This window comes from Odocoileus virginianus, chromosome 5 (genome assembly GCF_023699985.2).
Source record: "Odocoileus virginianus isolate 20LAN1187 ecotype Illinois chromosome 5, Ovbor_1.2, whole genome shotgun sequence".
Lineage (NCBI taxonomy): Eukaryota > Metazoa > Chordata > Mammalia > Artiodactyla > Cervidae > Odocoileus > Odocoileus virginianus.
The window spans coordinates 33,437,004-33,459,192 of NC_069678.1; the positions used below are offsets into that span (position 1 = coordinate 33,437,004).

The 22,189-nt window shown below is 36.2% G+C and overlaps 1 long non-coding RNA gene across 1 annotated transcript; it reads left to right on the forward strand.

The window, feature by feature from the left end:
• Positions 1 to 19: 19 nt before the first annotated feature.
• LOC139035189 (uncharacterized) lies at positions 20 to 21,488 on the forward strand. The gene is made up of 3 exons (XR_011487787.1): positions 20 to 576; positions 3,406 to 3,513; positions 3,637 to 21,488. It is a non-coding gene; the product is annotated as an uncharacterized lncRNA (long non-coding RNA).
• The last annotated feature ends 701 nt before the right edge of the window (positions 21,489 to 22,189 follow it).

Consider the following 22,189-nt stretch of genomic DNA (forward strand, 5'->3'; position numbering starts at 1 on the left):
TAGTCCCACAAGGCATTGGTCCTTTCCCATTGGGAAGTCATGAATAAGAGACTATGAAGCTTGCACGTCAGATCTTCCTCAATTAATCCACCATTAGCATGTTTGGGATCCACTACTGGATGGCTAACAGCAGCTTTTGTAACTGTACGCCGACCATACCCAATTATGCTCTGCTAAAAATGAACTCTTTGCAGACCAACCCTCTCGGGTTGTCAGTGTTTTCCGTTTTCCTATTTTAACGTTTGTGTATAGTGGCAGGCGACAGATGGTGTAGATCAGATCGATTTGATTGCATTAGATGATTTTTCCCCCCCTCCTTCCCCACTCCTTTCTGGAAGCTCGCATCAGCTGAAGGCTACCGCCTGGGACTCCTCGGAAGCGTGAGCAAGCCGCCACCACGCGAAGGCACTGGGGCACAGCCAGCGCAAAGCACCGGGGTCCCTTCCCAGGGCTTGTTAACACTAACCCGGCAGTCCGAGGGAAGCAGCTCCCACTGCCCAGAGCTACCTCACTGCTCATCAGATGATCTGCCTTCCACACACAGTTGGAGTTCCGCTTGAAACCTGGATTTAGAGGGTAAGCACTTCAATCGAGATGGATTTGTGACAGTTACTTTGCTATACCGCAAGACAAATCTCAGCAAACGGTAAAGGATGTAGGGTGTGTGGACCAGGGAGACTATGTTTACATCGATAAATGTGTTTCTTTTTGTCTGAAAACGAGAGTATTATTCAGTAAAGATGTGTATAGTGTTTTTCCATTGATTCTAAGAGTCGATGATCACACTCCTCCCGATTTTTTTCTCTCTCCTCCGTGTTTCCCCCTTTCTACTTCAGAAGGAAAGAGAGAGGGAGAGGGAGGGAGGCAAGGGGGAGGAGGGGAGAGAGAAGCATTTCTGCTTTAGCTTAATTGGCTTATTTCCTCAAACCGATTGCTTTGTCGCGTTTCTTCATGTATATTTGGTTGCAAATTACCAAGCGTTTGACTGGGATGGGTGTTGGAGTGTGGGGGACAGGGTGGGAAAGTAGTAGGGACTGGCAGTCAGTCGCGGTGGCCTTGAGAGATCAAAGGTGCTGAAAGCCCTTGCCCTCAAAACACACCTCCAGTTATTGGGGAGCTAGGGAAATGTAGATTCTAATAAATATGGCTTGCAGGAGTCGATGAACAAAGGTACTTAATGCAGACCTAAGCCTCCGTTGATATTGCTCCGCTAGCAGTATCTAAATATTCAAAAGCAAAGTGTAAGTTGATCAACAAACGCCCTGGTGGTATTGGGCTTTTTTTTTTTTTTTTCCCCTCTCCCCCCTTTTCCGTTTTTGTGTAGAGGGTGGAGAAGGGGGGGGAGGGTGGATGGGTGGGGGAAATCCGACAGCTTAAGGAGGTTTGAATTGAATATGCACCCAGCGGCAGTGGTCTCGTAGGAAATGGTGTTCTCGTAAGTCAGGCTGCCCCGCTGAAGCACGAGAGAGCTTTGGTTAGAGCTCAGAGTCAGCCCTGCTGCGAGTGCTGCCGGCAATCGGCCCGGGCTGAGCTGTCCACTCGTCCAGGTGCTGAAACTGGGAGAACATTTGGGTAGGTAGGAAAGGGCTGGCACTGGCTACTTGGGTAAAAAGAAAGCATATTGACTGCGTTGTTCTAGTTTCTTAAAGCGTGTGAGTCTGTGGGTCAGTGTGTGTGTGTGTGTGTGTGTGTTATTTCAATTGTGAGGAAGCAAAACTAAACAAGATTACTAGGAAAGCACTGAAAAGCTGTGTAGGTATTTATGCTGTGATTCTGATATGCCATGTATTGTTGTGTATGTACGTGTGTATGTATGTATATGTATATGTGTATGTGTGTGTTTGTGTGTGTTGTGTATATATGTATATGCCTTGAAAAGCCTTTTAATTCAAAAAGAATGTTCTATTTACTAAATCAAAATCTGTCTGTATACCATGTTTCTTATTTTCCTTTTAATGTTAGTTGATTTTAAATGGAGGAGTTCAGGAACAAATGTACACTTTGCTCATAGACTATTGCATTACTTTCCCTAAGGGCTTTTGTTTCTAGGAGTTCAAGCTGAAGAGAACCTGTCAGCTTCCTCTGTGTGTGTGTGTGTGTGTGTGTGTGTGTGTGCACGCGTGCTTGGTTGTAGCACCCCCAGAGAAAAGCTTCACTTTATAGCTATGTTAGGTAATGGCAGAAAATAGCACTTATTAATTTGTTAATTGGCATCTGTCTTTTTGTGAAAGGTGCACTTAAAAGTCATCTGAAAATACTGTAAAATAGGCTACTAATCGGGCAATGCTGCTTTTCTTTTGAGTTATTTTAGGCATCAGACATTATATATTAAACAGTTGTTCCTAAAACCTAGAATTCATGTTGATTTTTCTATTTGTAAGTAACATGTCAGGAAAATGATGAGTTGGTGTGTCTGGAGAAATAATATATTTTTAAAAAATATTAGTAATAGGAGAAAGCATGACCTAAATGCCTTAAATTGCAACCAGGTCACTTAGAGATGAGTTGTGGTAGTGGGAGAGATTCTGTTATATAATTACCGCTTGATGAAGAGCTATTTGCACTTACATAATTTGAGGAATCATAATGTCTATTGCCATGTTTCCATATCCCCTCCCTATTCCACTCACATGGATGTAATTCCATGTATTTGAGAGTAACAGGGAAAGGAAATAGAGAACTTTCTAATGGAGCTACAAAATGTCTTGGGTAGTGACGTTGCACTTGTTCATTTTACTTAGTGAACAATAAACCCCTATTATCAGAATATTCACTGCAGGCTCTTAAGACAAAGCTTTTCCAATAAGAGCCATATTGATCATCAAAGAATCACAGAGGTTCTCTCTCTGGAAGCCAAAATTACAGTCACTTTGCAAATGAGTTTTATTGTTTTTTTTTCTTAAAATAATTTTTATGAAGACAGAGCTTCAAAGGTATTTCTGTAGAAGTGTTCACAACAACTGCACAGCAATGCATCTATACTGTGTATTTGAAAGGTGGGCTATGGAATTACACATAGTGATACTACAAAATGATGCCTAAATCATAGAAACTCTACCAGCTTGTCAACTCAGTGAGTTCTGATACTATGGAAAATGAGTTTAATTATTTTGTGCTTTGAAGCTTTTTTTTTCCTTTAAAAATCATTATGTTATATAGCTCTAAGGCCTTCAAAGGAGAGGTGCCTATTTTTGTAGATCTATAAGTATTTGATTTCAAGTAGTAAATTGAAAGAGTGTTTATTTTCTGTGATCTTGGGCTTGAGAAAATGCATTTCCAAAACACACTGCTGAAAATTTCACCCATGCATGACCCTATCTTTATTTGAGCCTCACTTCTTCTTAGAGCCGTCTAGGCAAATACATTTGTAATATTTGTGTGCTTAACTATGCATGTCTCTTACAGGGCTCTCTCGCTGCCATGACACTCAATCAAAGCACCTAGAGTGGGCTGGCCGATACCAGAGGGGGTACCAAGAAGAGCCAGGACAGAAAGGCACTGGGCGAGCACCAGGTAAACTAAAGGTTACTTGTCACGCCCACCCTGTGCCCTAAGAGCCTTCCCACATCCTCCTTCCTCACTGGGAAGGGAGCACTCTTCTGTGTTAAGTGCTTGGTTTTGTGATTTGTCTTTCAGAACTGGAAATAGAGCAGCCATTTGGATTTGGGCAGGAAGCAGCCGTGCACAGCTTTGGATCCTTCTTTAGGGAAATCGAGTTATGGATTTATGGTCCCGGTCAAGCTCAGCCCAGCCCCAGCCAGGGGCGGGCTCAGCAGCAAGAGTTCTGGCGGCGGCGGCGGCGGCAGCAGCGGCGGCAGCGGTAGCAGCGGCAGCAGCAGCAGCTTGGTCCTCTGACTCTCTTCGGTGACGGGTATTCTTGGGTGGATAATACGGATTACGTTGTTATTGCTTAAGAATACGCGTAGTCGAGGAGAGTACCAGCGGCCGCCCCTCCCAGCCCACCAGCTGGCCTGTAAACGCCTGTGGTTGCCAAGGTAGCACTTTTTTGATCTTTTCCTTTCCTCGGTGTTTTCGCTCCGGGTCGCGTGTTAGGTGATGACAAGACGCATCCCACCAGAAAGGCAGTGCGCGCCGCGCCTCTGGTGACCCGGGCTGTAGAATGGGTGCGTGTCGGAGGGCTGTAGTCGAGGCGGAGGGGAGGGCGGGGAAAGGAAGGGGTTCTGTTCCAAGACGCCTGCGGGGAGTTTCGGGGTCCCTGGCCTTCTAGTCTTCTCGTTTCCTTTCCCCCGTGGGCTCCGGCTGCAGGGAACGACGCGGACTGGGCGAATCTCGAAAGTTGGCAGTGATTGAAAGGCCTTGAGCAGTTTGGCAGCGCTGCGAGTGAGGAACTGGCGCTCAGCAGAGGGTCGCTGGGGGCTGCCTGCGCAGAAAGGGCGTGTCCGTGGGCGAAGGTGCCCCCGCAAGCAAGCTGCGGAAGCTTGTGACTTCGCGAATCCCGGGCTGGGGCGGTGCCGGAGCCCCACCCCCAGCCGTACCACTCGGCTGCCAGACCTAGCTGCCGGGTGTGGAGCGGGCGGGAGGCCCGGGCCTGGGTCCCCCGGAACTTCCAGCCTGGAAGTGTGGCGGGTCTCTCGGGGCCCTATATTTTCTTTTCGGATTCTCCGCGAAGGGGTGGAGAATCAGGATGGGAACTGGATTGGCTGCCGTGTGGCACAGAACTGGAACCTTCCTGAAAGTGATGGGGCAGGCAGTAACTGTTCAGTCGTCCAGTTTCTTTGGGACATCTCTTCAGCGCTGTCCTCCCTGCCTCTGCCGTTAGGACGAGTATCAAACATCGACAGACCCAAGGCACGTTCCCCCTCTCAAGTCTGCAGCGACGGGACTAAAGAAGAGCGAGCCCTTCCCTCCTTCTACTTCCAGTTGTTGTTTGTTTGCTTGCTTCAAATATTAATGGAAGATAAAGCCCCACGGATTTGTCTAGGATAGAAAGGATCCTGGCAAAGAGCATTCCACCACTCACCGACCCCCTCCAGCACACCGGGCATTCTGGGGACAACCGGATGTGTCAGGAGTTGAGATGCCCAAGATGATGCTGGAAAAGATGACCCAGCGCAGAAGGCGCGGGCCAAAGAGGCTCCAGCTCTCAGCTCTTGTGGGCTTAAGACCACGCGGCTCTGCAACTCTCCTTTCCCTCTAGGGAGGCGCCAGGACCCGCCCAGTGGCGGCGCTTCAAAGGTGGAAGGAGCAAATGCTGGGGGCTAGAACTTACCAGGCACCCAGAAGGTTCCACGAGCTCACCAAGAACCTCCTGGGACCCTAAGACCAAGTTTCCTCCCTGCATGGTGGCTGTTGATTGTGCGCGGGCTGTGAAGACTGAATTCCTGAGAAGTCGAAGCTGCGGGGGTGGTGGGGTGGGGGTGGGGGGCAGTAAGAAGCCTACAAAGCATCTCCCTCGCAGCGCTTCCAAACCGGCTCTAAGCCGAGCGACGCCCCAGACACCTTTTCCCTTTAGAGGATGGGCCTTTCCTGGGCTCGACGACGGTGCATGTACCCCGCTGGCTTCTTGCCCAGGAGAGCAGCTCTGAGCCCTAGAGACGTTGAAAACAAAGTGCCCCGAAGGAGGCAGGCACATCCTCACACTTCCCGTGTAGAATCTCGATTTTCTTCCAGTACTTTGGATTCCTAGTGAAGGGTACACTGTGCCACTCCTATACCTGGCCCTATTCCTACCACGCCGCATCTGATCCCACAGTTACCTTCAGGGTATCAGCACTCACGGCTCTTGAGCTCAGGGAAGGTGGTTTGCAAGGCAAGTGAGTGGGGGCCCTTCTCAGAAGCTCCCAGGGCTGACAAGCCCGTTTTCAGAATGAGTCTAAGTAGAAAAGGAAACACAGATGCTGTCTTTCCACTCGAAATTCTGTCACTAGCAAAAGAATTTTGAAGCACTGTTCTTTCCTTCATTGTTTCCCTTTCTCTAGGTAGTCACTATTTGGTGATTAAGGGCTTTTAAAGATTGCGTTTGTTAATGTATTTAACAAAATTCAATATGTCTGCTGGTTCCCTGGTTTCATCTGGAAATTGGCAAAGTAGGGAGAAGCTACATAATCTAGTAATTTGGTGAGCTTTGAAAAGTTGGGCTCATGCTGTTTGTCTAAATAAGTGTATGAGATTTTAAAGGCAGAAAAGCAACTGAGAACCCAGTGAGTGTTTGCAAGAAATGAAGGATTTAATACTCTGGCATTTGTTGAGAGAATGAAAGAAACTTCTGAAAAATAAGCTGTTTCATTTAGTTCTTTACCACTAGTACTTTAGCTCATCATTATGATCGCTTCATAAGTGAATAATAATTTTTAGAGTGAAATAACTTTAAATGCTAGTGTTGAAATCTAGAGGAAGCCTCTACTCATCTCATGGCCAGCAAAAGTATTTGGCATTCTTGGTTTGAGTGACTTAAATACTTATCTCATTGCTTTCTTGCCTTTGCAGAATTATCTCTTATAAAAGTTTCCATTAGGTGTCAGTCTGACTGAGCTGGTTCCTATTTAAATGTAGAAAACAAAACAAAAAAAAAAAAAACAAAATAAAAAAATTATAGGTTTTATCATACTCTATCTTTTTAGATGAGGAGGAAAATTCCCAAATTATTAAATTGAAATTACTGTAGTTAATTGTTACTGTTATAAGGCAGCTTTTTTCCCCCTCAGAAAACAGAATTTTAAATTGCATCAGAACTAGCTTTTGCCTAGTTCAAAAGTTCTCACTTTTGCCATGTTGGTATCATCCATACACAAGATTAAAGAAGTAGGAAGTGATCGTGTGTTTTTTTCATGCTAAATACAAGTGATTGTAAGTAATAATAACAGTTGGATTGTTTTTCAATTGATGTCCAAATATTAGAAGGGTATGCATCCTTTTTCTAAAATTTGGTCTGCTTTACAAAGGTGATGGAATTTTTTTTCCTGAGAAAAGCATATGGATATAGCTGTATTTGACAGTAATACTTGAGGCACAATAGAAGAGAAAGGAGAAAACTTGTGAAAATTGCCTTTGTCTGCTATTTTTACTTTAGTTAAGTCTGCCTAAGTAATCAAAATTTTATGAACACAATTTATGGCTTTTAATAGGGAATTTTTGTTTTCTCATTGAAATTTATATGTCTACAAACACTCAAATTTATATTATAATGTGATATTCATTAATAGGTGTAAGAAATATCATCTTGCTTGATGGTTTACTACTGAGTCTCAGGTAAGGAGTTTGACAGAAACTGAATTTTACAAAGAATTTTCTGATTTTATTTTTTTTTTTATGAATCACGTTCTGATAGTTTTCCCGACTAGAACTGCAGGGAATGACAGTTTTCAGGGTTAAACATCCATTGAGTATCATGAAAACCTCTATATAAATACAAAAAAAAAATTAGTGTATAGATGATTCTGACCTAGTACATTTTTAAATTAATAATCATGTCCTGGAGCCATTATCTGTCTCCACATCTACTGTTAGCCCTAGAATGACATGGTTCTTGGTGTCACAGCAGTGCCAATCTAGAACTAGAATTGTCAATGAATGTCCAGGCAATGAAGTAGCACTTTGATGGGTAGAAAACTCCATAAGTCATATTATCATTTTTTATTAGATTCCACATCAGTGCTGGTAAATTTTCAAGTATAGAAATAGACAATTTTTTGTCAGGATGGAGATGATGGGCATATTTGGGAATAGTTTGTGCTTTTATGTAGGACAGAAAAGGACTAAGGACACAGAAGACAATATAAGATGATCACGATTATTCACCAATTTTCAATACTGTACAGTGTCAGCTGTCACTGAATCACAGAAATGACAGGATGACGTTCTTGCTCTTAGACAGTAGTGTAATCTGCATGTTACACTTACTATTTGAAAGTAAATTTATTTGATGATAAATATTCTCAATAGAAACAAAATATATTAATGACAATACTTAAAGACTTTTATTATTATATTTAGCTATTACATTTAGTTATTGGTAGTTATACATTCATAAACATAGATGCTCAATATGTTTTAAATGAGTTTTGTAGTACAACTTGTTTTTCAAATGTTTTGAGATTTTTTCCTCTGGCACCTGTACTTTAAAGAATGCTTAAATTTACAAAACATTTCCTGTGAGTATTTATTATAAGCTTTATATTTGAGAAGACATTACAGTTCATCCAAAAAATGTAAGCCAAAGAGATGTGATGACATTTTAAGTTTCTCGAAATATGTTTAGTACGGCTGAGTTTGCTGAGTACAGCTTGACGGTAGAACCAGTGTGTCCCTAATATTTGTATTGTTGTCCCAGATTACAAATATGTGACTACCTAAATCTTTTGCATTCTGAATTCTGTTATAGTCTGGTTAATAATGAGAGCTAAATAAGACAATGGGATCTCTAAAAATCAATGAAAAGTGTTATACTATGTATACAAGTGTAAACAACATTTTCATTTGCTGTGTTTGTGGAAATGCACTTTAAGATTTAGTAACAATCCACAGTATCTGAAAATTTATACACATGCTACCTATAGCTGGAACTAAAAGTTTAAAAAACTAAGAATAAACTATGAATTTTTAAATATTGAAATGATTTTAAATAAGTTTTCTTAAGATTTTATTAGCTTCAAAACAATACTGAATCTCAATTAAATTTCAAACTAAAAACACATTTATATTGCTGTAGTCTATTTACTCATACTATGTTTCTGGTTAAAATACAGTTTATATCATAGTACACTTGTTTCCCTGGTAACTCAGACAGTAACGAATCTGCCTACAGAGCAGGAGACCTGGGTTCGATCCCTGGGTCAGGAAGATCCCCTGGAGAAGGGAATGGCTACCCACTCTATTATTCTTGCCTGGAGAATTCCTTGGACAGAGGAGCCTGGCAGGCCATGATCCATGGGGTTGCAAACAGTCAGACAGGACTGAAGCAACTTAACACAGCACACAGTACACTTTTTTCAAGTTGACAGTTGTATTACAATAGTAGCATAATTGCATACTTCGAAATTAGTGTCTGTTTTTTAAACTTCAAATGTGTTGTCTTAAGAGACACTGTTTCTAAAAAACTCTTTTTGTAACATTGATATAATTTAACTGGAAAACTGATACTTATTGCACCTTAAAGAAATTTATATACAATACACAAGTAGAAATTGTTTGAAGTCTATTTTTATCTCAGTGAGTAAATGTGGCCAATTTTAAGAATTTCTTCAAAAAGGCACAAGATAAACTATAGGTAGTTATTTAAGATTGTTTCCACATGTCTGGCAAATATTCCATTCATTTTTTGGACCTCTAGAAGAATGAATGGATGAGTGAGTGCCATGCCTAATATTCTATCAGAAGCATACATGCAGAAATCTCTTTCATAATAGGAACATGTTAGGGTAAAACAACAAATATTCTAGATAATTTTATGCATAAATGCTAGGGTATTAAATTTAAGAATGGTTATTTTATGGGTCCAGTTTCATGCACAGTTTGTTTCCATAAACATTTTTTAAAATATGCTTTCACTGTTTACAAAAACAAAGCAAATTAGAATTGAGGCAGTTATATGGAAAAATTCTGAATCACCTGCTTTCCTCAATTATATGATACTTAATGGAAAAGAGTCCATCATATGGTAGAAAAAACTTTTCAGTAAAGGCTAGAAAATCTTATTTTGAGTACAGGTTCTGTTGTGAACTGTGACTAGCCACAGGGTTTGGCTGGCACTCAGCGTCTCATTTAGAACAAGGAGAGCTAGATTTACATTCTCTCAAGGCCTTCCTACCTCTTAGGAATTTCATTTCCAAAATAACCTTTTTGTTTTGGCCTGAATTCTACTCTTTATTTTAATGTGTAGGTCGTGAGAAAATTGATACCACAACTAAGAAAGCAGCTTTTATAAAATACAGAAATCTCCCAAAGGTATTCACCAATATGTTTTACCTTGATATCAAACAAGAATTGGTCTTTAAGCTTTTACATTTTTAAAATGAGCACATGGAAATATTTTTGTCACTTCTTTACTCTTTGATTCTTATTTTAAGTTTTATTAGGGAAGAAAAGCACCACCAAAATGACTTGCCAATTCATCTTAATGTGTTTTTGTGGGAATGCAGGCATGTGTATGTCGCTATCTGTATAATATACATGAGGCTCTCAAACCCTGGACACACCTCAGAAATATTTTAACTTAAGAACAAATCACAGACAACTCTTTTCAAAGTCGGTGTATATGATAATAATGGGTAAAAAATAAAACACTGGACCTTTTAAAATGTTTATCCTGTGTGTAAACATTTATGCTATTAAATTTAGTTACAAGTTTTAGAGGAATTACTAGGGAATTTTTAGGGAAATTACTATTTTTCATTCTGTGAAAAAGAAAAGAACTAATACTTGTCTAGGATATTTAATCCTAAAAGAGCATAACAAAGGTATAGCCTTTTAAAATACCTAGTCCAGTGCCTGGCACGTGATAGGTGCTTTAAAATATTTATTAATTTAGTGAAAGAAACTATATTCTTTCAGGACATATTAATGCAGAATTTTACATTTTTCCACAGTTAATGTCACTTTCAAAACTAGCTGTTGAACTGCATGTATTTAAATTTAATTTACTGTTAATGTAAACTTTAATTCTCAAATTTGTTTAATAGTCATTTATTCTGTTTTAAATTGTTTAAATTCAAGCATAGTTGACTTACAATATTGTGTTAATAGTGCTCTTTTATTCTTTGCAAAGATAAAAATTCATTTTCTCTGATTCTCAGGTGTAACTGCTAAATAATTAAAAAATCTATGAGAACATTTAACTTGGTATTCTTTTTAGAACTGCAAGTAACTATTTAATCTAGACTCACTTTATTCCATGTGAATTTTGATGCAGAAAATGCTATCTAATATATTTTATTTAATATTAGATCTATAAATACCTAAAAAAATTCTTAAAAATTTAAACAAATAATATATGGGAACTCACTTTATTCAATATAATAATTATTGTGATAGATTTTTTTTAAGGTCAGGATCTGTGTAATTTATATTTTTTATTATTTACTAGCAAAGAAAATTTAGATCACAGGCAAACTTAATGTATACTTTTATTTGAAAGGTGTAACTCTCCTGGATGTTCCATGTATAATAAATATAAAATCACAAAAGGATACACCCATCCTCTTAAAATTAAAATAATATGACTTGTCAGCTATTGTTTTAACTAGATAACTTACATAATGTTTCATTCACAGTTTAATGATGGGTATGACACATCATGTCCATTTAAAACTTTGAGAATAGGTTTAATGAAAGTTCTATAAAGCTTTCAAAAGCAATGATTTCTGGTGATAGGAGTGTGAAGTTCAGAAGCCACATATTTTACACTTTAATTAAAATTTCTCATATTCCTCTTTTGCTGGATGTGGTTGTCCAAAGTAGCTCTGCGATTGTTTAATATTGTATATTAGAACAGAGTCAAAATATGAGGATTCTTGACACCAAACAAACAGGTTTTTGCTAGTTGTGGCTGCTACATTAAGAATCTATGTTGATGTTAAATTTTTTAGACAGTTTAACATTTAGATCCAGTGATTTGTGCAGATAGCAATTGAATTTGACAAGAGACAAGGGACAGTGATAGCAAGTAACCGTATTAAGAATGTGGACTGTGGAGAAGATTGTGCCATTCTGGGTGATGTGTTAAAGAAACAATAATAAACTTATTTGTGGCTGTTTTATTGGCAGATCTAATAGCTAGTACCAATACATATTGAACAAATACCAATTTTTAAGAAACTTTACAAGAAATCTTTTTTATATAGTGTCCTTTTTCCAATATATGGGAAGTTGACAATATTGATTTTATGTAGTATACTATATTACAGGATTTCTTTCCTGGTACTCAAAAGTTCTTGTTTTTATTTCAATAGAAAATCATGCTCTAGTTTGGAACTGGTATAGAATCAATTAAAATAGAAATAGTGTCTGAGTAGAATGGCCCTAACTTATAGGTAGAAAACTGAGAAAGGCATGAAATCTGGATGTTTCAGAGGTCAAAAGAAAGAGCATCAATCTGAAAAGACAGACTTGTGGATAATTAAGCCTAACGGGAGCATGGCTTTAAAATGCCTTTTTAATCCATTTTTCTACTGGAAAAGACATATTATATTTGAATTCCTGCTTTAGAAATAAAGTTACCTAAGGGGATTTGTTTAAGACTGTATTAGCAGTGTTGTCAATATAAAATAGAGACACTGGTGTCTACGAGTCTGGCTTTTCCTCTTTACTGCAGTTTAGATATTAGGGAGGAGGACTGTTTGTTAATTAATGATGGTAAAGTTATAGAAGATTGACACACCTGTTATTGTGTGGCTTGGCTCTTAGTGTCCAAAGATGTTCCCATGTGATCATTGGTTTTCTCTTGATATAATTATTTACCAGTCCATATCCACACAGAATGCAAAATTTTATGAGTCTTGGATAAGCTTACAGTAAATTCTTATGATATATAGATGTCATGATACTCTTCTATTTCAGATCCAGTTATTTGTTGTATAGTCATAATTCCCAATTTTATACATGAAATCCTTACAACACAGAGAATCTAAGTAAATTCCCCATAGACACCCAGATAATATTTAGAACCCATTTCCTAAGTCCTCAGGATATATTCTTTCTAATACATCCACTAAAACGTCAGTATTTCAATTTTTCTTATAATTTTACTCTTCCTGGTATCTGACAATACTTATATTATTCTTATCAAGTGAATTCATTGATTCATCTGATTTAAACTTTTTCAAGCTCAAATATTGTAAATATAGACATGAATGTGCAAATTGATTCTAAAGGTCTATAGTGTACTTATACATATGTTTTTCTAAGAAATTAGGAAGATTTTATAGGCCAAATGTTAATGCAGAGACAAACATAAATCATAATTAAAGGAATAGCTTGAGCTTTTACCCAAGTTGCAGTGTTTCAGTAAAACAAGGAAAATTTTAATCTCAATTAAGTCAGGTCAATTTAATAAGCTCCCAGATGAAAATATTGGCTAAAAGATTGGAATGACAAATATTTGTCACATAGTACATTCAATGGAAAATTTTAAATAAGATTAGTAAATATTACTAAGAGAGTGATTTTTACACACCAAAGAACAGAAATCAAATCACATCTTTAATATATTTAATACAAATTAGAATTTTATTTACTTTATTTCAGCTTTTAAGTATTCAAAGCTATCTTGAATAAAGAAAGACAGAATGACTCTTGGATTAGAATAGAGTCAGAATAAAAGTCTCAAGTTTACTAAACCCTTGTCCACTGCTGTTATGCTTTTTATGAAAATTGCATGTAATACTAGTCATTTAGGGCCCCGAGAGGGTGATTTCTCACTGTGTAGTCACCCAGCTTATCAGTCAAGAAAATATACTCTTACACTTGAAGATCTGCTCCCAAATCAGACCTCACACACAGTACTGAGAGTTCACTTGAAAAATGGTATAAGTAACTATTACAGTCTTAAAATTTACCAAGATAGAAACATATCTGTTGACCATTATGTCCTCATCAAAAGGTTTTCCTTTTTCATTAACCATAAACAGTAACTGTAAATAAATATGCTCATTATTTTCCTCAATTTTTAAAAACAAAATGTAGAAATAACTCTAAGAAAAATAAAGAGTTGAAACATGGAGGAAAGGAAGTTAAAGAGGGAGAGTGGAAGGAAGGAGGAGAGGGAGGGAGAAGAGGGAGGAGGAGAGAAAAAGAGAGCGAGATTTTCTTCTGATCTATTTTGGTGTGTAATTCAAGGTAATAAATAGAGTGGCAAAATTGACTCTGAGAAACCACACCTAAAATAATCAGCATTTTGTCCAAGGAAAGATGTTTTATGGATTCACATAATTTGGTCAAGAACAGAAGGCTTTAAAATTTGTAAAGGATAGATTTTAATCCTCAAAGCAGCTAATTAAGCTTCCTCTGTACAACATACAGTTTTAAGTTAACAGTAATTAATATAGCCAGCTTGGAACCTCAGGAAGCTAAAGCCAGCAAGTGCTTTTTGGTTCACTCGAGAGGATGCGGTTTGATTGCTGGCGCCAGTAAACAGGTTGGGAATTGTCAACATTGTAATTAGCAGCAAGTTTCTGGATTCTCAGCCTGCCAGACTAGTGGGCTGATGCTTGGAGCAGTTGCCCCAGGGGGGAGAGGGAAAAACAAAGGAAGTGAATTTGAGCAACCTTGCAATGCTCTGCCAGCATATGCCACTGGACCAATGTTTTTCTTGGCAAAGGTCTATTTTAAGACATCTAGCAGTGGTTTCCACAAAATATGAAACTCACCATAGCAACCAAAATGGCAAGTATCTCTAGGAACATTTCCTTGATTGGATATCAGGTCAAAATTGTTTTCAGAACTACATTGCCTTATGCACAGTATAGGCTATGCTCTGCACAATGTGGTTATTAGCAGTATGATTAAAAGGGTTAAAATCTGTTTTGGCAGCAATCCTGTAATGCTCTGATGTAAAGCAGTCAAAGAATAAAGTTATGCAAACCTTATTAACCCTTCGTGTAGTACAAACAGAAGGAAATGTCAACCTTAATACCACCAAGAATTCAATCTTCAGTACGTAAATGATAATCTAAATATAATTTTCTTAGTTCATAGCCACAGGGTTGTTGTGGAGAAAGGTTGTCGGATATTTAAATATCCAAATAGGGTCTGTTTGCAGGGGCTCTGAGACTAAAAGCTACATTAATAAAATTTATGGATAATTTATAACCCAAATGAACAAAGATTAGACTAGCTTTTAGAACCTACTTGATAAAAGTTTGTGTGTGTGCATGTGTGTGTGTGTAAAATTTCACTAATCATACAGCAGAATAGGATTTGAAAAGTGAAAGTGAAAGTCACTCAGTTGTGTCCGACTCTTTGCGACACCATGGACTATACAGTCCATGAAATTCTCCAGGCCAGAATACTGGAGTGGGTAGCTGTTCCCTTCTCCAGGGAATCTTCCCAACCTAGGGATTGAACCCAGGTCTCCCACATTGGAGGCGGATTCTTTACCAGCTGAGCCACCAGGGAAACCCATACAAGTAATATACACACCCTAAGTAGCTACCGAATAAGTAATAAATCTATCTATCTATCTATCTTGTGACAAAAGCATAATAACAGACACTTTTACTTTTTCTTTAAAGCAGGTCTGCAGTGTATTAATTTTACGTTCTAGTTGAAAACAGTCAAGGTTGCTGAGCGTTGCTAAAATACACTTTTTAATTTTGCCCCCCCAAAATGCTTGGAATCATATCAGGGATATTTTTACTGTCACTTTCTACCCTTGCCAAAATAGGAGGAGGCTTCAGAAAGATAAACAAGATACAGAGAAACAACAAAATAGCTTTCTATACTATAAAAAAAAAGTCTCAAATGGATCAATGTGCTATATTAAGCAATTGGCATGTGGCAGTTTCTGCAGGTGGATTATCAAAAGAGCCCAAGAAATGTCTGTGTCTATCTGGCACCCAGGTGTCTGGTGTTACATTTAACAGATCTTTTGTGGAGAGAAGGATTACTCATATTTGTTGGAGAGAGTACAACTCTCTAATCCTCCACGACAGAATCCATATTGGAGTCAACCAGCAACGCAGTTCTTAGCCACTTTCCTCTAGACTCACAGAAATTTTTCATAATTATTTATTATTTTCAGTGGAATTAGATGCCTACAGGAGGCCCCATCATATACCTCCAGGCAGAGAACCTGCTATGAATTTTTAAGTTACTTTAACTTAGCAGTGTGCTGTCTTACAGCAACAGTTCGTTCAGTTTGTGAGGAAAGGGAGAAAGAAGCAGAGAGTCCTTCGTGTTAAGCAACATTACAGTTCTTTCCCACCTTCGAAGGTGGTGGAGGGTGTTTCCCAGAAGCAGCTGCTGGCACGGGCGTGTGCGTGGGGGCCCGTCTCCTCAGAGAGTCAGAGCGAGTGTCGCAGCCAGCAGGCCTCAGTACTGTGTCGGAGACTGGTGTGTTGAGTGTCAGTTTTAAAAAATAGAAGCAGAGCAGTAGGACTTTTCCTTTTATTTCTTTTTTCCTTTTATTTCTTTTTTTCTTTCTTCCTTAAAGAGAAAAAAAGCCTTGAAATGACCTCTGTTATGAAAGTGTTTTGTCTTCAGTGGCTTCTCATAATGTGTTAGAAAAAATTAGCTCAACCTTATTCAGGCATTTGGGTTTATCAGATGTTATTGCAATTTCTCCCCTACCACCCATCCTATATGCTATAATTGTTTTTCCTGGGCTTTTTGGTTACTAGTCAGTGAGAGGAGGACAGAACTCCTTCCTAACTCTTCAGTCATTGGCTTTCATGCTCATCTTTTCTTCGTAATGATGTCATTGTCGTTCGGTGTATGCAGTTAAATCCCCTTGCATATGTTGGGGTACAATTCTCAGAAGTGATTAAAAACAAAAGATAATATCTGTGTTACAATAATTACACTTTAAAAGCAGAAATTATATTAACATTTCAGGGGATATATACAGGTCTGTTTAAGCCTCAGAAGTCCTAGTTCTAGGTTATAAAACTTTTTCACAGTCACAAAATCTGGTTTCCACCATTCTAGTCTCATTAAACTGTAGCTTATACTACAAGCAGGCTTCCCAGGTGGCACAATGGTGAAGAATCCACTTGCCAGTGAAGGAGATGTAAGGGTTTGATCCCTGGGTAAGAAGTTCCCGAGGAGGAGGAAATGGCAGCCTGCTCCAGTATTCTTGCCTGGAAAATCACATGGACAGAGGAACCTGGCAGTCCAGAGGGCTGCAAAGAGTCAGACACAATTGAGCACATGCACACAGGTACTACAAGTAACAATGATAATATGTTTATTTTGGATATATTTATTTTGCTTGTACAGGGTCATAGATACAGTGTTAAAATGAGAACTTTTTAAATGTAGAAACAGGTTTTGTTATAATGCTGATAGCATAGACATGGGCAAAATTCGTAACTGAAAGGTAATTTGACATTTATTAACTCATCTACCTTAATGCAAGGATATTTAAACCATCCCACGATTCATTTTACAACTTCTGACAAACACACTGAGATGAAGCAGCTTGTATAATCAAAAGAGTAGGATGCCTGTCCAAATACATTGGTAAATAATCTATCGTGCATGTACTCTTCATGAGGAATGTATTCAGGTCTATTAGCATTTATTAAGAATCTACTCTTACCTGGCATTCTCCTAAATGTTGAAGTAACGTCCTTAAATCAATCATTCCTTATGGAACATCTCCCAGTTCAGGGTCTTACGGTCTCTGTGGGGATTCAAAAGGAAGTAAAGGAACATCTTACTTTCAAGAAGTTGAAAGATTGTGGTTGATATAATGAATATTACATTGTGCAAAAGTGAATGTTGCAACAAGTCATTACCATTGTATCTATTCACCAGAAGACACTTACCCATCACAGATATTAATATAATAATAATCCTTTCTAAAAGGATTTTATTCCCTTAGCTTATAGATTACTTTTTAGAACCAAAGAGACCAAGGAAGCACCTGATAAGAAAAAAATTAAATACACATTTTTTAACCTCAAAGCAATAGTTACTTTATTACCATTTCTAAGTTATGATAACACCATTTATAACTACATAATTATATTGTCCTAGGAAAAATTGTTAGTGTATCTATGGTCATCAGAAAATTTATTTTAGTAACTATTAAAGTGATACTGAATACAAGCAATTCCCAAATCCATTAATAATCTTAAGCTTCACAGTCAATAAATGTCTTTTGAGACTGTGATGATAGGCTTTCTCAAAGAAGGTGCTAAAAGTACTCTGCTGCATTCAGATCAGTGGTTCTCAAAATGTGGTCTCTTAGTAGGTAATCTCAGCATCACTTGGGAACTTGTTAGAAGCACAGATTCCCAGATGGCATCACAGGCCCACTGAATCCAAAAATCTGGAGGTGAGGGCATGCTAGTCTCTGTTTCAAAAATCATGTTTCTGATGCCTGCTAGAGCTTGAGAACTACTGCTTCCTATTCCTTAAAAATAATTCACAATTAAAGTCAGGTTCTATGCAACACTGACTCAAATAATTTAGGCTGTGTTGTAGATTTATAGTAATGCTTTATTATTAATTACTGATTATAGCAGATATTTAAATTCAAAATGCAGACTTCACCCCACTGGAAAATTCTGTAACATTTGGGAAATATTTTAGGTTCCCAAATATTCCACTTTATTTGGAGATCTATTTATATGGAGCATACATAGTACTCTTATTAGTACTATGTAATTCTCTTAATAGTATTCTTATTGCTAATAGATTTATAATTATGATAATACATATTGAATTGAGTTTCTCCAAAATTTAAACCTTTCTTTTGATATAAGTTATTAGCATTGTAGTAATTCCAGTAGCTGCCTAAATTTTCCTCTGGTATTAAATTGTGTCCCAGTCCAGAAGCAAGGAGAATCAGCTTCATTTTGTAAAAGACATAAAGCACTGAATAAGAACTTTAAATGCTGTTTGTGTGTGTTATTGTCCCATGGATCATTGCTAACATTTTCTCATTCACCAATGACACAAAGAATTTTTAAATTTTCTTGTAAGTGAATTGCCTGATCAAATTCTTCGATTATTCACAAAATGTTCCAGTAAGAAATAAAATAGTATAAAATAAATTTCCTAAATATATTCATTAGAATTGCATTTGTTTACAAATTTACTTGAATATAGATTATTATATATTAGTAAAAAGAATGCTACTGATTAAACAATTAGATTGTATCAGTTCTCATTATGTCAGTTGGAGACTTTCATAAAACTACAATATGCTTTTAGCTTGTCAGACCACAACTTTTTATTCAAGCTTTCATGGAAATACTAGAAATTTAAAGGCTAAAATAATTCAGCTCTAAAGTGCAAGGAATTTTTTCTGTTTATACTTTAAATTCAAATTAAAAGGACAATGATTAAACTGTATCACTCTGGATTGTAATACCTGGAATAGCTCTTTGATACATAAAAGTCGGCTTTTGCATTTAACACAAAAAATAATTTCAAACCACCTTTGGGTTAATATTAACTGATTGGCAATAAAACTTGAATTTTTCTCAGTTTAGCATCTTCCTTCTATTAATAAGACACTGTACTGGCTTATGACAAAGTATAAACTTAGTCATATACATTATAGGATACCAGAATGTATGATGAAGAACTGATGATAATATTTCTTAGTAAAAATACAACCATTACTAATATAAAAAGAGAGAAGGTGATAGTTCAAATATCAAAAAAATCACCTAGTGGAGAATATGTATAACATAGTATTTTACTTTATAATTTTAATGCAATAATGTGTTCTGTAGTATCCTGTTTTCTCAAAATAATTTTTACAGTTGTTCCATTACTTGGTAAAATAATAGATCTTTCTGTCTCTAAAAATACATTCTGACTATATGCGAAAGACTACAAATTCATTTTAGAACATGATCTTATTTCTTTTTCACAGTAGAGATGAGAAACCATGTCCAGACTTACACACTGTAGTTAAGAGAATCTTAGTGGTGGAACAATTTATGCACACCCAGTTTAAATAGAATGATTGACGAGATATGTTCGAAATCCAAGTTATTCTTATGGAGGAAAAAAATCCATTATTTTGACAGTTAACGTTTTAAGATAAAGCACTTCAGACTAACTAGAAAGGAAAATGAAATCATTTTGGTGAGTCTGAAGTTTGATGGATTTAGTTATTAAATTAAATAGACACTAATTTAAAGGTTAGTACTTCAGTCCTCAAAGAAGTTTTACTGTAAAAATGATGCAGAATAAGTACCAAGTAGCCTATAGGCAGGCAGAAATGATACTGACAATACAGAAATGTCAAAAACAGTTTATTTTTCTCTTGTATTTTTATTAAATGTTTCAGTTTATTGTTGGTTCTAGTTCTTAAGTTATGGGGTATATTCCTAGGTATTCAATTATTACATTGTTGATGTTTCACTCATTCATTTTTTAGGTACCAAATCTAAATATTTTAAAGGAAAAATCAGTTTGAAAATTTTTTTAAAATTATAAAGCCCATTACAATATTTCTCAAATGAGTATACAGATTTACTTTTTAGCCTACATCTCATATGATTTATTGTGGGCCTACGCTGCTGGTAATCTTACAACTGTGGATTTATTCCTAGTATAAATTAATATATTGATAGCTGGAAACTAGCGGTTTAACATCTCTATTCTAAAATGCGTGAATCCTTCTGCAAAACTGACTTAGTCACATCTCTTGACCATTTCATTGCAAACTGCTCTCTGATGCTTAGAAAGTTTTTCAATATGCTTACAAAAGTATGTCTCTGCAGAAAAATTTAAACAATTATCTACCTGAAAATGTGTTTAGTTTTTGAACTCTAATTTTTAAATAACGTATGTTTTAAAGTTTGCAGTAAATAAAATTTCACATTTATAAAAACCAAGTATTTAATATGTTACGATTCAAAAGTGAATGATGAATTCCATTAAGAACTGTTACTAAGATTTTTATTTATAATAGGAAACTATTGCAATTAAAATTATGTGGTAACTATACACTTATAAAGTAATTATTAAGATTGTCTTAAAGATAAGTTTAATTTTTAGACACTGATTTCTAGCATGAGTTCACAGTCTTTCTGACATGAATTATGTTTTTTTCTCCTAAAATACTCAAATGTTTATGTAACAACAATTTTCCTTTAAAGAAGATAATGTGATGTTTTTAGTCATACAGGAAAAGATACTAAAGAAATAAAAATGAAAGTACACTTTGGACATGTATTAAGTCCAGGTATTAAAAGTAACATTAAAATAAGAACTATTAGGTGTAATATGTGTATTAAATCAAATTATTTCTATTACCCATGCTTTCTGTTCTTTCTTTTTGATATATATTGATTTTAATGCCATAACTGGATAACTCACAAGAAGCCAACCAGATCACAATTTTAGCTTTTCCCTCAAATTACTTGAAGATAGAGTCCAGGAATTACTTGCTGCAACATGGTCTATTTTCTTGGATCAAAATGAATTGTTGTGCATTATAAACCATACTCCATGATGTTTCTGTAATGATTCATGAAACTACAGGGCTGACATTTTAGTGCAAAGATTGCCACAGAATGCTAATAAAGCAGGAAAACTAATTGCAAAGTACTTCTAGATGATGATAAAGTAAAGCATTCAAATAATTTAAATTCTTTTCCATCACTATATATAATGCTTCTTAAAAATCTATAAATACAAGCCAAAATACTTTGGTGGTTAAATTAATAAGAATTATTTCTATTCAAAGCTAGGCCATTATAAAAGACCATCACATGATAAACTTGCTTTTACATCTCTTTGAAAAACAAAACCACTTACAAAATGTCCAGTCTTTAATATGATTCAGTATCTTAGTTTAATGTAGGAACAATTGTAATATATAAAGTTATCATTTATATCCTTTTAAAATTGTGCTTTATTTTTCTTAAAAACTTTATATCAAATATGAAATTATGTTCTGATTTATTCATTTTTATCCTAATTAATCTTAGTTTCTTAGTCTTTAAAAAAAATCCTATATATCTCACAGATATGTCATAGTCATTAGTTACATTTATTTAGATACATTTAAAAATGTAAAATAATATTTTAATGATCCTCACTTGTTAGTCATATTCATTTATTTGAAAAAACTAGGCTATTGTGTTGAGGAAGACACTACTTATTTTCAATCAAGAGATAAAAATCAAATTTGACTTAAAAGATTCTGAAATGATTTCCCCAAATGATATTTGGAGAATGGTGATTACTGTTTTCATTTTTCTCTCTTTAACTTTACATGTTGTTTATCAGCAGAAAGAACACTTAATGGTAAAAAAATATTTACAAAAATTTGTTTTAAAAGAATTAGCTTCATGTAATTTCTCTCCGCTTTTTAGTAGTTTGGATATTTATATGGGTTTGGTGTTTTACATTTGTTATACTACAAAATTACACTAATTTAAGAAATAAAGTTTATATTCAGGAAAGGCATTTCCTTTATTTTATTTTCATTTTGCAATATACATTATTTCCTCTCTGTGGTAGATCCATATGGCTACAGAAATTAATTGTTTTGAAAAAAAAATTAAATTCTAATGTTTTAAGTTCCTTTAGTAGTATATTTTAA